Source organism: Maylandia zebra, unplaced genomic scaffold (assembly GCF_041146795.1).
Source record: "Maylandia zebra isolate NMK-2024a unplaced genomic scaffold, Mzebra_GT3a scaffold02, whole genome shotgun sequence".
Classification (NCBI taxonomy): domain Eukaryota; kingdom Metazoa; phylum Chordata; class Actinopteri; order Cichliformes; family Cichlidae; genus Maylandia; species Maylandia zebra.
In genome coordinates, this window is record NW_027490032.1 from 2,331,296 (window position 1) to 2,347,341 (window position 16,046).

General features: G+C 45.1%; 1 protein-coding gene and 2 long non-coding RNA genes across 3 annotated transcripts in view; 1 reads left to right on the plus strand and 2 right to left on the minus strand.

Moving 5' to 3' along the window:
- The window catches only part of LOC112431480 (uncharacterized), a 103,356-nt gene that overhangs the window by 63,674 nt on the left and 23,636 nt on the right, over positions 1-16,046 (plus strand). The window lies entirely within an intron of this gene.
- Positions 1-16,046, minus strand: part of LOC143415653 (uncharacterized) — a 47,102-nt gene that overhangs the window by 14,421 nt on the left and 16,635 nt on the right. The gene's annotated exons all lie outside the window — the stretch shown is intronic.
- LOC101482210 (uncharacterized) lies at positions 14,127-15,938 on the minus strand. The gene is made up of 2 exons (XR_013096088.1): positions 15,171-15,938; positions 14,127-14,932 (listed from the first exon to the last, which is right to left on the minus strand). It is a non-coding gene; the product is annotated as an uncharacterized LOC101482210 (long non-coding RNA).

The window sequence follows — 16,046 nt, forward strand, 5'->3', positions numbered from 1 at the left end:
TAGAACATGATGTTTTTTTATATATATGTTATCTGTTGTCCACATTGTAGAGGGTGACTTTGCCTGTAAACAGTAAAATGTGTACAGTCAGGTTAAAGTGGATTCAGCAGGTGGGGAGACTTAAAAGTTCTCAGCACAGGAAAATAATCACAGTCGTTTCTAATGTCAGTTAAAAAACCACTGAAGTAGCAGCATAGTTTCACAGTGAGTGGATGTTCAGGTTGCAAACTGTAGGCTCAGATAATCGTGTACTGTACATTAAATGATGCTTTTAAAGCAGTATTTTTAGATGGGTGTAGTTAAGTGACCAAAGCTAAATGAACATATTAATACAGACATACATTGGTGACCGTGCTTTAGGTTCATTTATTTATAGATGTCTGAATAATATATTGAGTTAAAGAGGAGTAAATACTACGTCCCTTTCAAACAGGAAGTGGTTTAATCTGGTCCACAGTGGGGTCAGAATATAATATTTGACATTTACAATCTGCAGAGTTTAATGTAGTTTGTTTGTCACGTTACTGATTTTACTTCTGATTCATGTTAGTTTGTTTTATGAGTTAAAAATAAAATTTGTTAGCTCAGTCTTTGTTCTTAAGACGTGCTGAAAAATCCTAATTAAAGTTGAATTCACCCTGAAACAAGACTTAATGAATTTTCACGTTTTCTTCTTTGTCGACTTTTTTCCAGCAAAGAAAATCAGCCGAGCTTCAAAGTTTGGTTCAATTTTAGGATAAATTCTAATGATCACTTTATAATGAGTTTGTATAACTGTGGTCACCTTGTGCTACTGACAGAAAACAAAAGACACACATGAATAAAGATTTAATATAAAATAAATTTACTGCATTGAAGTGTAGAGTCAACACAAAATAGAAGTGAAGACAAAATGGAGAAGTGTTAGTTTGGAGAAATCTCTCCTGCAGCATGAAACAGGAAGTGCTTCTTTCTCCACAGCTCTTTGGCAACCTGACATTTTTTTTTATTTTCCATCTTAAAAATATTAATTTATAAAAGATCAGAAAACAAAAAAGAGCAGTGAACAGCAAACTTCTGACCGGCTGCAAATTAAGCTTTAATTTTGTGTGTTTGGTCTGATTCAACCTTCTATCAACCCTCCACTCTTCTTTATAGACAGTTTTTTTGGTCAGCTGTAAAACTGCATTTAGAGCCACACTGAAAATGTACATTTTTTTCTGTTTCATTTTTCTGATGTAACAATGATAAGATTGTTAAAAGGTAAATGAACTGGTTCTTATTGCTTTTTTACTTTACCTGAGCATTTAAAGCACTTTATACACATTTGTACAAGCGCTTTTTTCTATGGAACTTCTGTCTATCTAACATGAATACATGGAAATATATGTAGACATTAATAATAGTCTATATTTTACAAACCCCATTTCCAAAAACATTGGAAAACTTTCTAAAACTGCAATAAAAACTAAAATTTGTAATTTTGTAATTCACTTTAACTTTGATTTAACTGGCAAATTAACAGAGAAAAGATTTTCAGTGTTTTCAATAACAAACTCATTTCTATTTGACAAACACATTTAGAAATCGATGCCTGCAACCAGTGGCGGAGCGGGGGAGGGGGTGGCTTACTGGGCTTAAGCCCGGGTTGTTTTGTCAGAAGTAACCCCAGCTCAATTACTTCTAGGGTGTTTTCACAGCGATTTACCTTACAATCCCTTCGTGTCTCTGTGTACAGATTCCCTGGACCAACCCCTGTGTTACCCGAGTGATTGGAGTGTGAAGAGGAGCGTGAGGAGTGGATGGAGTGTGTGTGTGCGTGACTATCAGCGTCTTTCCCGTTCGTGTGTGGACCCCCGGAGCCCGGCTTTCCCCTCACTTTTGTAAATAATCACCTGGTGTATCATAATAAAGACTCTTGTGCTTTCAAGACCTAGAGCCTGCGCGTGAGTCCGTTCAGTCCCGTTGTGACATAAGGAGCTTCTTTCAAAGAAAAAACTCTGGTAGTATTTTATATATTATGCTTTGTATGTTGTTCAGTATATTTCTATGCGAAACAAGAGGAATTTCAATACACAGCAGGATATCCACAGTTTAAACCAGATATTTACATACACTTTATGGAAAACACAAGACCATTTTTTTACTGTTAAACATCAATTTAGAGTAAACTTGTTTTGGATAAATAAATATTGAAATATCTTTTGAATTAGTTAAATGTCAGAATAAAGAGAGACAGAGCTTCTATTTTTTATCACTTTCATCAAATTTAGGAGTACATATACACTAAGTTTATTGTTAATTAATAAGAAACTCCAGACGATTCCATTCTGAGCTGAAGAAGCTTCTGATAGGTTAATAGAGTCCATGTGAGTAAACTGGTGGCACAGCTGTGGATGCATATAAGGCAAAACACAGAGCCTGTTTCTGTGACATGGGAACATCAAGAGATGTCAACCAGGAAAAGAACTGTGGAGCTCCATAAGTGTGGCTCAGTTTTGAATACAATTTGGTGCCATTTGCAATTAAGAAATACAGACAGTTTCTCTCTTTACTCTTAAAGTTAACAAATATGTTTTTTATATTTATCAATCTAAAAAAATAACATTTAGTCTGATTTGATGTTACAATTAAAAAGTGTTTGTGTTTTTATCTGAAGAGTTTGTAAATATCTGGTTTCAACTATTGAAACCAGATATTTGATGATGACGTATATTTGATGATGTTGGTGTTTGGCTTGATTGTCAGCACAAAGAGGGAGAGAGAGGAACAGAGATGGAGAATAAGGACAGAATAGAGATGAACAAGAGCAGGTGAGACACACGTTAGTCAAATGGTTGTTTGCCAAAACTCATCAGAACATGTATCCAGTACCTAGTGTATCTTTTTAGGTTTGCTATTTTTCAAATTCTATATTTATTAAGTTAATGTGTCTTGTTTGCACAACAAGGCTGAATAATTAAATAAACCTTTCTGAATCTAAATAGTGGACTTTGGTAGAATTAAAAAATAAGTGTAGTGCAGGTCTATGATGATTCTGAGTGTTTTGATTCTGGTTCTGTCTTGGTTAAGTCCTAAGTAGTCCTGTTTTAATTCCCAATCAGTTCTGGGTCTGGTTGAATTGGGGTTTAGTCCCTGCGTCTTGATACAGCCCTGATTTTGTTCTGCCTTGCTGCTTAACTTAAAAAAAGGAGTTTAAGATGTCCTGCATATGTGATATATATTTTTTCCTATATGAAGCTATTCTTTTTTTTTTTTTTAATGAAAGCAAAGCCTAATAAATATCTCATTCACCCCTCCCCCCCAATCCCACATGCATACTACCCTTTAGGGCTAAGCCCCGGGTGTATAAAATGTCTGGCTCTGCCTCTGCCTGCAACACAGAGGTAAAATTCACCTTTGCTTTTAATTTCACATCTTAATTTTACTGAATATGAAGGACCTCATTTTTACAATTTTACAGATGGAAATTTTGAACAGACAAAACAAATCATGTTTTTTCAGTTTTCAAAGATTTTAATGATCAAACATCTTAAGTATATAAACTTCACTCCCAGCAGTAAAATACATATTTATTACAGTTTAATTAACCATAATTTTACCCTTTATTAACAACAGTTATTGTAAAGCTACATGCTGGATTCACATTCAACCACAGAAGAAACAAGGAGGCTCATGAAGATCATAAAAATATTCACACAATTTCCAAAAGTCTCCATAAATAAAACTCAATGATTTGTGTTGTTGTTGTTGTAGAGGAACAAAGTGTGCAGGAGAACAGTGAGTCCTGATGTAGATGAACTGAGGAGCTGCACCAGGAGCCAGGATCAAAGATAAAGATGTTAAACTGTGAATTATTCAATAATCACAGTTTAAGATGATTGAAGTAAAGAGTCCACAGAGCTCAGTGCAGTTCCTCATCTAGAGAGCTGTTAGAGGCTCGTCTGTCTTTATGTGATGTGGACAAAGAGTCAATTATTGTTCCTGTGTTCTTATCATGATTCATGATGTGAGCATAAGTGAATCCAGGTTACAGAAAGACTCCCTGAGTGTGCTTCACTGGCTTTCAGTGCAGTTATTGTGTTATGTGGCAAACCTCGGCCTTTTCTCCTCTTTGGCTTCTTGACAGTCGTCCTTCCACTCAGACCATTTCTGAGGCTTCATGAACAGCAGATGATCAGCTGAAGGTCCACATGGATCTCTCAGGTCCTGAGTCACTTTCACATGCTGTTCATCTGCTGCTGATAGTTTTTCCTTTTAGGCCTGATGATTGTCCTGTGAGCAGCTGTGGCTCAGGAGGGTCGTCTACTGATTAGGTCAGGACAGCAGTTTGAATCCTGACACCTTTAATCTGCAAGGACAAGAAACTGAACCCTGAGTTGGACCTGATGGATCCATCATAGTGTGAGGGTGTGACTCTCAGATTATACACACTTAGATAAAGGCACATGAGAGTCAGGCTTGTAGTAAGAAAGTGCTTACAGAGTAAAAAAAAATGGCTGCCGGTCCATGTAAGACTTGATGTTGTACGAGGCTGCTGTTGTCATCATCCTGACACTCTGATTTCAGAGCAGCTGTCATCTGGTTCATCAGAAGGAGGATTATTGGATAAATTCTTCTTTGGCAGTTTTGAAGTGATCACGAGAGCAACAACAACGAGCCCAAGAAGTAACAAACCAAGTAACAGCTCAAAATGTTCATTGACTACACTACACTGCTTTCTTGTTTGTATGAGGGAGGTCAAAGGCTGTTTATCGAGTAACTCCATTTTTCTAAATGAAAAGAAAGTGGAAATTATTGTCTTTGATAGCCACGTCCCTCGAGGACAACTAGCCGATATATTTGGGCCCCTTGCTACCTCCCTCTCTGATACAGTACGTAACGTAGGTGTTCTTTTGGAGAGCTTCATAAACAAGTATCCTCTGTAGTACAGTCTAGCTTTTACCAACTACGACAAATCTCTAAGGCTAAGCATTACATACTGCAAATGGATCTTGATATACTTATACACGCATTTGTTACTTCAAAATTAGACTACTGCAAGTCCCTTTACCTGGGCCTCCAATCGCGCCTTTTAGCTGGTACTAGAAGGTTTGATTCTATTACCCCGATCCTTGCTGCCCATCAAATATTGGATTGATTTTAAGATTTTATTGCTTACATTCAAAATTCGTAAATAATATTGCTATTTAACTGAACTTCTCAGCCTGTATACTCCTAGGAGAGCACTTTGATAATCAAGTCAAATCCTCTTGCTGCAACCTAGGTCCTGGCTGAAACCCAGAGGTGATCGTTGTCAGGGTTATATTTTTGGGTTGTCATTTATACTTAGAAACACATAATACCATGGTTCGGGGGTTGGGAAGCTCATCTTGTAACCGGAAGGTTGCCGGTTCGATGCCCTGCTCTGTCTGTCTTGGTTGTTGTGTCCTTGGGCAAGACATTTCACCTACCACCCACTGGTGTTGGCCAGAGGAGCCGATAGCGCGTTATGGCGGCCTGGCTTCTGTCAGTCTGCTCCAGGGCAGCTGTTGCTACAACTGTAGCTTGCCTCCACCAGTGTGTGAATGTGAGAGTGAATGAATAGTGGAATTGTAAAGCGCTTTAAGGGTCTCAAAAAGCGCTATGTAAATGCAATTCGTTATTAGTATTATTATTATTATAGGTATATAATCAGTTGCATATTGATAGAATGTCTCAGGGCAGCACGGTCGTTACTGTTGCCGCACAGCAAGAAGAGCCTGCATGGGTTCTTCCCAGCTTCCTCCCACCGTCCAATGACATACAGTGGGGGATAGGTTAATTGATTAATCTAAATTGCCCATAGGTGTGAATCTGTGAGTGCAAATGGTTGTCTGTGTCTCTGTGCATCTCGCCCTATAACAGCTGGGATAGGCTCCATTGCCCCCTCGACCCTGGAAAGGATAAGCGGAAGTGAATGGATGGATGCATAGAATGTCTCACTCACACACACACACACACACACACACACACACACACACACACACACACACACACACACACACACACACACACACACACACACACACAAACACATACCTACATGTACACACAGACTAGTACTCTTTGTTCACATATATGCCTGTTTAAGATGTCACATGTCACCATCTCGGTCACCTCCCTCGTGCACGAGATCACACAAGGGTTCTACCTGTGTCCAGTGCTTTGCTAGTTGCAGTAGAATTGTTTCGGCTGTTCCAGCAATAGGTTTGTGCCTAGATAAACCTTACAACCGTGCCATTGCTGTACGTATTACCAGAGCCTGTTCTTTAAGAAAGAAACACTTGTGAGCTTCTAAATCCTTCTCGTTTGTTGTCTCATTTGTTGTGTGCTGGTCTGTTACATTTTCTAAAACTACACTACACACAACTTTACATTCAGATTGAATGTGTGCACACATGTAATGAAAACAAATTTCATTAAATCATTTAGCAAAGGGAACAGAGCAGGAGTGAGAGAGAGAAAGGGGGGAGGGGTGGTAGTTACACTTGCAGTAGGGCAGGAACAGAGCAGGAAGAAGAGAGAGAAAGGGGGGAGGGGTGGTAGTTACAGCAGGAGGGAGAGAGAGAGAAGGGGGGAGGGATGGGTGGTAGTTACAGCAGGAGGGAGAGAGAGAAAGGGGGGATGGGTGGTAGTTACAGCAGGAGTCAGAGAGAGAAAGGGGGGATGGGTGGTAGTTACAGCAGGAGGGAGAGAGAGAAAGGGGGGAGGGGTGGTAGATACAGCAGGAGTCAGAGAGAGAAAGGGGGGAGGGGTGGTAGTTACAGCAGGAGGGAGAGAGAGAAAGGGGGGATGGGTGGTAGTTACAGCAGGAGTCAGAGAGAGAAAGGGGGGATGGGTGGTAGTTACAGCAGGAGGGAGAGAGAGAAAGGGGGGAGGGGTGGTAGTTACAGCAGGAGTGAGAGAGAGAAAGGGGGGAGGGGCAGTAGTTACACTTGCAGTAGGGCAGGAACAGAGCAGGAGGGAGAGAGAGAAAGGGGGGAGGGGTGGTAGTTACAGCAGGAGGGAGAGAGAGAAAGGGGGGGTGGGTGGTAGTTACAGCAGGAGGGAGAGAGAGAAAGGGGGGATGGGTGGTAGTTACAGCAGGAGTCAGAGAGAGAAAGGGGGGAGGGGTGGTAGTTACAGCAGGAGGGAGAGAGAGAAAGGGGGGGTGGGTGGTAGTTACAGCAGGAGGGAGAGAGAGAAAGGGGGGATGGGTGGTAGTTACAGCAGGAGTCAGAGAGAGAAAGGGGGGAGGGGTGGTAGTTACAGCAGGAGTCAGAGAGAGAAAGGGGGAGGGGTGGTAGTTACAGCAGGAGGGAGAGAGAGAAAGGGGGGAGGGGTGGTAGTTACAGCAGGAGTCAGAGAGAGAAAGGGGGGAGGGGTGGTAGTTACAGCAGGAGTGAGAGAGAGAAAGGGGGGAGGGGCAGTAGTTACACTTGCAGTAGGGCAGGAACAGAGCAGGAGGGAGAGAGAGAAAGGGGGGAGGGGTGGTAGTTACAGCAGGAGGGAGAGAGAGAAAGGGGGGGTGGGTGGTAGTTACAGCAGGAGGGAGAGAGAGAAAGGGGGGATGGGTGGTAGTTACAGCAGGAGTCAGAGAGAGAAAGGGGGGAGGGGTGGTAGTTACAGCAGGAGGGAGAGAGAGAAAGGGGGGGTGGGTGGTAGTTACAGCAGGAGGGAGAGAGAGAAAGGGGGGATGGGTGGTAGTTACAGCAGGAGTCAGAGAGAGAAAGGGGGGAGGGGTGGTAGTTACAGCAGGAGTCAGAGAGAGAAAGGGGGAGGGGTGGTAGTTACAGCAGGAGGGAGAGAGAGAAAGGGGGGAGGGGCGGTAGTTACACTTGCAGTAGCGCGGGAACAGAGCAGGAGGGAGAGAGAGAAAGGGGGGAGGGGCGGTAGTTACAGCAGGAGTCAGAGAGAGAAAGGGGGGAGGGGTGGTAGTTACACTCGCAGTAGCGCGGGAACAGAGCAGGAGGGAGAGAGAGAAAGGGGGGGTGGGTGGTAGTTACAGCAGGAGGGAGAGAGAGAAAGGGGGGGTGGGTGGTAGTTACAGCAGGAGGGAGAGAGAGAAAGGGGGGATGGGTGGTAGTTACAGTAGGAGGGAGAGAGAGAAAGGGGGGAGGGGTGGTAGTTACACTCGCAGTAGCGCGGGAACAGAGCAGGAGGGAGAGAGAGAAAGGGGGGAGAGGTGGTAGTTACACTCACAGTAGCGCGGGAACAGAGCAGGAGGGAGAGAGAGAAAGGGGGGAGGGGTGGTAGTTACAGCAGGAGTCAGAGAGAGAAAGGGGGGAGGGGTGGTAGTTACACTCACAGTAGCGCGGGAACAGAGCAGGAGGGAGAGAGAGAAAGGGGGGATGGGTGGTAGTTACAGCAGGAGGGAGAGAGAGAAAGGGGGGATGGGTGGTAGTTACAGCAGGAGGGAGAGAGAGAAAGGGGGGATGGGTGGTAGTTACAGCAGGAGTCAGAGAGAGAAAGGGGGATGGGTGGTAGTTACAGCAGGAGGGAGAGAGAGAAAGGGGGGATGGGTGGTAGTTACAGCAGGAGGGAGAGAGAGAAAGGGGGGATGGGTGGTAGTTACAGCAGGAGGGAGAGAGAGAAAGGGGGGAGGGGTGGTAGTTACAGCAGGAGGGAGAGAGAGAAAGGGGGGATGGGTGGTAGTTACAGCAGGAGTCAGAGAGAGAAAGGGGGGATGGGTGGTAGTTACAGCAGGAGGGAGAGAGAGAAAGGGGGGATGGGTGGTAGTTACAGCAGGAGTCAGAGAGAGAAAGGGGGGAGGGGTGGTAGTTACAGCAGGAGTCAGAGAGAGAAAGGGGGAGGGGTGGTAGTTACAGCAGGAGGGAGAGAGAGAAAGGGGGGAGGGGTGGTAGTTACAGCAGGAGTCAGAGAGAGAAAGGGGGGAGGGGTGGTAGTTACAGCAGGAGTGAGAGAGAGAAAGGGGGGAGGGGCAGTAGTTACACTTGCAGTAGGGCAGGAACAGAGCAGGAGGGAGAGAGAGAAAGGGGGGAGGGGTGGTAGTTACAGCAGGAGGGAGAGAGAGAAAGGGGGGGTGGGTGGTAGTTACAGCAGGAGGGAGAGAGAGAAAGGGGGGGTGGGTGGTAGTTACAGCAGGAGTCAGAGAGAGAAAGGGGGGAGGGGTGGTAGTTACAGCAGGAGGGAGAGAGAGAAAGGGGGGGTGGGTGGTAGTTACAGCAGGAGGGAGAGAGAGAAAGGGGGGATGGGTGGTAGTTACAGCAGGAGGGAGAGAGAGAAAGGGGGGAGGGGTGGTAGTTACAGCAGGAGTCAGAGAGAGAAAGGGGGAGGGGTGGTAGTTACAGCAGGAGGGAGAGAGAGAAAGGGGGGAGGGGCGGTAGTTACACTTGCAGTAGCGCGGGAACAGAGCAGGAGGGAGAGAGAGAAAGGGGGGAGGGGCGGTAGTTACAGCAGGAGTCAGAGAGAGAAAGGGGGGAGGGGTGGTAGTTACACTCGCAGTAGCGCGGGAACAGAGCAGGAGGGAGAGAGAGAAAGGGGGGGTGGGTGGTAGTTACAGCAGGAGGGAGAGAGAGAAAGGGGGGATGGGTGGTAGTTACAGTAGGAGGGAGAGAGAGAAAGGGGGAGGGGCGGTAGTTACAGCAGGAGTCAGAGAGAGAAAGGGGGGAGGGGTGGTAGTTACACTCGCAGTAGCGCGGGAACAGAGCAGGAGGGAGAGAGAGAAAGGGGGGAGGGGTGGTAGTTACAGCAGGAGTCAGAGAGAGAAAGGGGGGAGGGGCGGTAGTTACAGCAGGAGGGAGAGAGAGAAAGGGGGGAGAGGTGGTAGTTACACTCACAGTAGCGCGGGAACAGAGCAGGAGGGAGAGAGAGAAAGGGGGGAGGGGTGGTAGTTACAGCAGGAGTCAGAGAGAGAAAGGGGGGATGGGTGGTAGTTACAGCAGGAGGGAGAGAGAGAAAGGGGGGATGGGTGGTAGTTACAGCAGGAGGGAGAGAGAGAAAGGGGGGATGGGTGGTAGTTACAGCAGGAGGGAGAGAGAGAAAGGGGGGATGGGTGGTAGTTACACTCACAGTAGCGCGGGAACAGAGCAGGAGGGAGAGAGAGAAAGGGGGGATGGGTGGTAGTTACAGCAGGAGTCAGAGAGAGAAAGGGGGGATGGGTGGTAGTTACAGCAGGAGGGAGAGAGAGAAAGGGGGGATGGGTGGTAGTTACAGCAGGAGGGAGAGAGAGAAAGGGGGGATGGGTGGTAGTTACAGCAGGAGTCAGAGAGAGAAAGGGGGGAGGGGTGGTAGTTACAGCAGGAGGGAGAGAGAGAAAGGGGGGATGGGTGGTAGTTACAGCAGGAGTCAGAGAGAGAAAGGGGGGATGGGTGGTAGTTACAGCAGGAGGGAGAGAGAGAAAGGGGGGAGGGGTGGTAGTTACAGCAGGAGTCAGAGAGAGAAAGGGGGGAGGGGTGGTAGTTACAGCAGGAGTGAGAGAGAGAAAGGGGGAGGGGCAGTAGTTACACTTGCAGTAGGGCAGGAACAGAGCAGGAGGGAGAGAGAGAAAGGGGGGAGGGGTGGTAGTTACAGCAGGAGGGAGAGAGAGAAAGGGGGGATGGGTGGTAGTTACAGCAGGAGTCAGAGAGAGAAAGGGGGGAGGGGTGGTAGTTACAGCAGGAGGGAGAGAGAGAAAGGGGGGGTGGGTGGTAGTTACAGCAGGAGGGAGAGAGAGAAAGGGGGGATGGGTGGTAGTTACAGCAGGAGTCAGAGAGGGAAAGGGGGGAGGGGTGGTAGTTACACTCACAGTAGCGCGGGAACAGAGCAGGAGGGAGAGAGAGAAAGGGGGGATGGGTGGTAGTTACAGCAGGAGTCAGAGAGAGAAAGGGGGGAGGGGTGGTAGTTACAGCAGGAGGGAGAGAGAGAGAAGGGGGGAGGGATGGGTGGTAGTTACAGCAGGAGGGAGAGAGAGAAAGGGGGGATGGGTGGTAGTTACAGCAGGAGTCAGAGAGAGAAAGGGGGGAGGGGTGGTAGTTACAGCAGGAGGGAGAGAGAGAAAGGGGGATGGGTGGTAGTTACAGCAGGAGGGAGAGAGAGAAAGGGGGGAGGGGTGGTAGTTACAGCAGGAGTCAGAGAGAGAAAGGGGGGAGGGGTGGTAGTTACAGCAGGAGGGAGAGAGAGAAAGGGGGATGGGTGGTAGTTACAGCAGGAGGGAGAGAGAGAAAGGGGGGAGGGGTGGTAGTTACAGCAGGAGTCAGAGAGGGAAAGGGGGGAGGGGTGGTAGTTACAGCAGGAGTGAGAGAGAGAAAGGGGGGAGGGGTGGTAGTTACAGCAGGAGGGAGAGAGAGAAAGGGGGGATGGGTGGTAGTTACAGCAGGAGGGAGAGAGAGAAAGGGGGGTGGGTGGTAGTTACAGCAGGAGGGAGAGAGAGAAAGGGGGGAGGGGTGGTAGTTACAGCAGGAGGGAGAGAGAGAAAGGGGGGAGGGGTGGTAGTTACAGCAGGAGGGAGAGAGAGAAAGGGGGGAGGGGCGGTAGTTACACTCACAGTAGCGCGGGAACAGAGCAGGAGGGAGAGAGAGAAAGGGGGGAGGGGCGGTAGTTACAGCAGGAGTCAGAGAGAGAAAGGGGGGAGGGGTGGTAGTTACACTCGCAGTAGCGCGGGAACAGAGCAGGAGGGAGATTGAGAAAGGGGGGAGGGGTGGTAGTTACAGCAGGAGTCAGAGAGAGAAAGGGGGGAGGGGTGGTAGTTACAGCAGGAGGGAGAGAGAGAAAGGGGGGAGGGGCGGTAGTTACACTCACAGTAGCGCGGGAACAGAGCAGGAGGGAGAGAGAGAAAGGGGGGAGGGGCGGTAGTTACAGCAGGAGTCAGAGAGAGAAAGGGGGGAGGGGTGGTAGTTACACTCGCAGTAGCGCGGGAACAGAGCAGGAGGGAGATTGAGAAAGGGGGGAGGGGTGGTAGTTACAGCAGGAGGGAGAGAGAGAAAGGGGGGAGGGGTGGTAGTTACAGCAGGAGTCAGAGAGAGAAAGGGGGGAGGGGTGGTAGTTACAGCAGGAGGGAGAGAGAGAAAGGGGGGATGGGCCCTCCCCCTTTTCCTGATAGGAGCCCAAAGTGCCCTTTTGTTGAGGCAACTTTTTTTTTTTAATGTGTTTGTGCTTGTGGAGTCCTGTCTGTGCCTCTCAAAAATTATATTATCAATTAATCATAGTTTTTGCTAAATACAACGATCTGGCTTGCATCAGTCACATGATCGTCATTAACCAATGACCGCCCTTGATGGCAGAACGCACTCGTTATGAGTGGAATGAGCTCGCAAAGAGCACGCACATTTTTTTCTGCCTGGGTGGTCTGGAGCTGTAGCAGAAACACAAATTACCTCAGAGAAACAGACTAATGCAACAAAACCAGTAAGTAGGTGTACAGCATACACTGTAGTGTGTAGCAGTTTGTGTCTTGTTCTCAGATGGACAGCAAATTGGGAGTGATATATGAGATGAGGAGATGGAAGGAGGAAAAGAGGCAAAGAGGCACAGGCAGGGCCTAGTTTATTTCTCACAGTTTTTTGTTGCGTTATGGTTCCAAGTAGGGCTGGGCGATATGACCCAAAATTCATATCTCGATATTTTTTAGCTGGATGGCGATATAAGATATATATCTCGATATTTTTTTAAAGCCATAAGTTAAGAACAAAAAGAGAGTTCTTAGTCACACAGGAACTTTTATTTACATACAGCATAGATGTACATGAAGAATTTACTCAAAAATAAATTAACAGCATTTATTAAATAATAATGCTCCATAAAAACGTTTTTGTGCATAACAAAAAGCTCACAATTGTGCAGTCAAAATGTAAATTAAAAGCCAATGAGCATAATAACAAACAGACAGATTTCACAGCTGCTCTATTTCCGAGTTCTACTGCTTGACTGACAGCCTTGAGTTTGAAATCCTCTTTGTAACCATGTCTCTTAACAGGTGCCATTTATGGCCCTTACACACACAATACGGTAATATTAGGTTGAAGTACAGTACGTATCACTCCGCGAGGCACCAGACTACAGTAGCTGTAATGCTCCGACAATCCATCAAGCGGTGCAGCCCCGTAGCTTAACAAAGTCGTACTAAAACATTTTTTGAGAGATTGCTGAGCGCCGTGTACCACATAAAATCGGTTTGCGGTCAGTAAGCACAACCAGAATTCATACAAAAGGTGCACTGTTGATTTTTGAGAAAATGAAAGGATTTTATAATGTAACATATACTATATTGATATAAACGATATTGTCACATCTTATATCTCGTATGAAAATATATCGATATTTTTAAAAAACTTGATATATCGCCCAGCCCTTGTTCCAAGCGCTTTCACCAATCTTTGCATTGTGTTATTATCTCATGACACTTGTTTAATCAGCTACCATCTCTCCTATGGACTGTTTAATGTCTACAGTCTCAGATCAGCACAGCCCTGCCCTCCAGCACTATCAGCAGCAGGAGCAGCAGAAACCCCTCAACAGCAACATTGTACCCATCAGGTAAAACATCGGCTACGTTTGCTTTGCCTTGTCGCCACCTCACAACAGCAATATAGTATGATGTGATCCCATATTAGATTCTTGATGAATGTGTGTTGCTGTTATTCAGCCTGGTTCAATGCGCCCCTTTTTAACTCTGAGCACCCACCCCTTTAAACATCTCTTGTGGTGTAATGCCGACATTACACCACAACTCCACTTTGTCAGTCTTAATGACCCCAAAGTTTTTATTTATCTATTTATACACCAGTTCTGTCAAGTGAGTCAAGACTCCAGCAAACTATTATAGATGGAAGCTTGTGGAAGGATACCATAAATGTCTGGCCCAAGTGAAACAATTTCAGGGCAAATCCACCAAATACTAAGGAAATGTATGCATGATGATGAAAGTAATAAAAAGTACAAAACAATTCTCTCTCTCTTTTTTCTGACATTTCACAAATACAAAAATCAGTTAAATCCTTTGTTTTTTCTCTCTGCAGTCATAAACAACCAGGTTAACAAATTAAAACAAACATGTTTTACAACATTTATAGCAGCTGTTGTGTTTATAAACTCTGTCACAGTTTATGAGAGTCATTATGTATTCTTAATATTTATTGGTAAAATAATATTTGTAGTAAAATTGTCTGAAAACTGCAAGAAAAACAAAAAACAAACAAGCAAAACATGGATCACTTTGATTCCAGCTTCAGTTTTATTCAGGAAACAACAACAGTCATATCAAAAGGCACTTTATCTTTACAGTAGAAACATTAGAAGCACAAACCCCCTGAAACAGGAGCATAACAACTGTATGAATCGAAGTCAATTACATTTCATTTTTACAATATAATAAAAAAATCCTACTCATCATCACCAATGAAGTCTGCAGTCAAAATAAATATATTAAATACAGTGTGCTCCAATACAGTTAAATGCATGCAGTGCTTAAAGCTATATATAATAAATGTCAGACGCTTTTGTAATATAAATATATGTATCAAAATTACCAGAAAAACACAAAAACTTAAAATTCTTAAAGTTTGCATAAAACCTTACAGCTTACTCTTTCGCTCCCAGGCTTCTAGACTTCTGATTGGCCAACATTTATACATGGCTAGGATGTGGCATGTTCTTGACAGCGTTTGACTTTGTTTTTGGCGTTCGCATGTGAACGGAGACATTTTTTAAAAACGCATGTGTGGACGGGATTTAAAAAAAGAAAAAAGAAAAGAAGAAAAATTTGAGTTTTCAAAAATACCCGTGTACGTGTGGACGTAGACTCAGATCATCTGGAAAAAAACAGAAACATTACAAACATGCTGCTGTTCAGCTGGAGGTTGGAAAGAACCCTGCTTCTGTTGTTTACATTTTCTGTAGATCACAACACCAACAAAAGCAACAACAACAACAACAACAGCAGCAACTGAGAGACCAACTTTCAGTCCAACAGATCCAGCCTCCTTCCCTCCAGCCTCTGTGTCTCCTCCTGTCTGACCTGCAGGTGAGAAACAGGTGTGAGGTGTCAGCTGTCAGGTAGGTGATGAGTGAAGAACAGAACAGAATCCATTTCCTCTTCAAACTGCTGTCAGACATTATCTACTGCACTCTGATCACATCACTCAGACCAGCTGCTTTCTACAAAGTCTCATCAACAACATCTTTAGAAACAAACATCAACAACCAGGAAGCAGCTTCACCTCTGATCACACACACACTCAACTCTACTCACTCACCTGGAGGAACAACAACACTCAGTGTTATGTTGCAGATGGGTTCACATGAGGTTGCTCCTGCCACAATGATGCAACACATGTATGTTCCACTATCAGCAGTCGTGACATCCTTCAGAATCACAGACACGTCTCCATCCTTCATCAGTGTCTCCTGCAGGTCCACACGGTTCTTAAACAAGTGATGCTGGTGATCTGGAATAAAATGCCCATCCCGGTACAAAAAGACATATTCATCTCCGAGGTCAGCTCGGCTCCACTCTGCAAGATCATTGTTGGTGTTTGGAGCTCGACACGTCAGAGTGACGTTTTGTCCACACCGAGCTGTGATGTTTTTCTGGTCTGAAAGAGGAAACAAAACAAATGAGAGACGTTAAAACTACTAGAAGTCTGCCTTCACATCACAGTGTGAAAGACAGAGTGCAAACAATACAGCTTCATGTTAGATTTATTTACAGTTTTTTTCTGCTTGAAATTCAAATAGATCCTCTGTAATAAATATGTTCTTATGTCCAATAATGTGTCAATGAATTGATGTCAGCTGAAATTTTGCTTCCATCCATCCCACTCAGCTGTTCTCTATTCGTCAGTCTTATTAATCATTTGTTTACAGTTAGTGCAGAGTCCTCCTGTTAGTGGGACACATCTTTACATAGTCTGTTTGTATATTCTGTTATTTCAATGTCGTTCGACACGATATTACAGAATTGGAGAATTAAAGTTTTATCTGAGATTCTGCAGAGGAGCTGAAGTTAAAATTAGATAAATGCATATAATTCAACAGCTCTGATATCGCATGCACAACTGGATATAGTTTGAAATTTTATAAATAAATACATTTACACATGAATAACTACCCCACAAAAATGACAGTTTGTG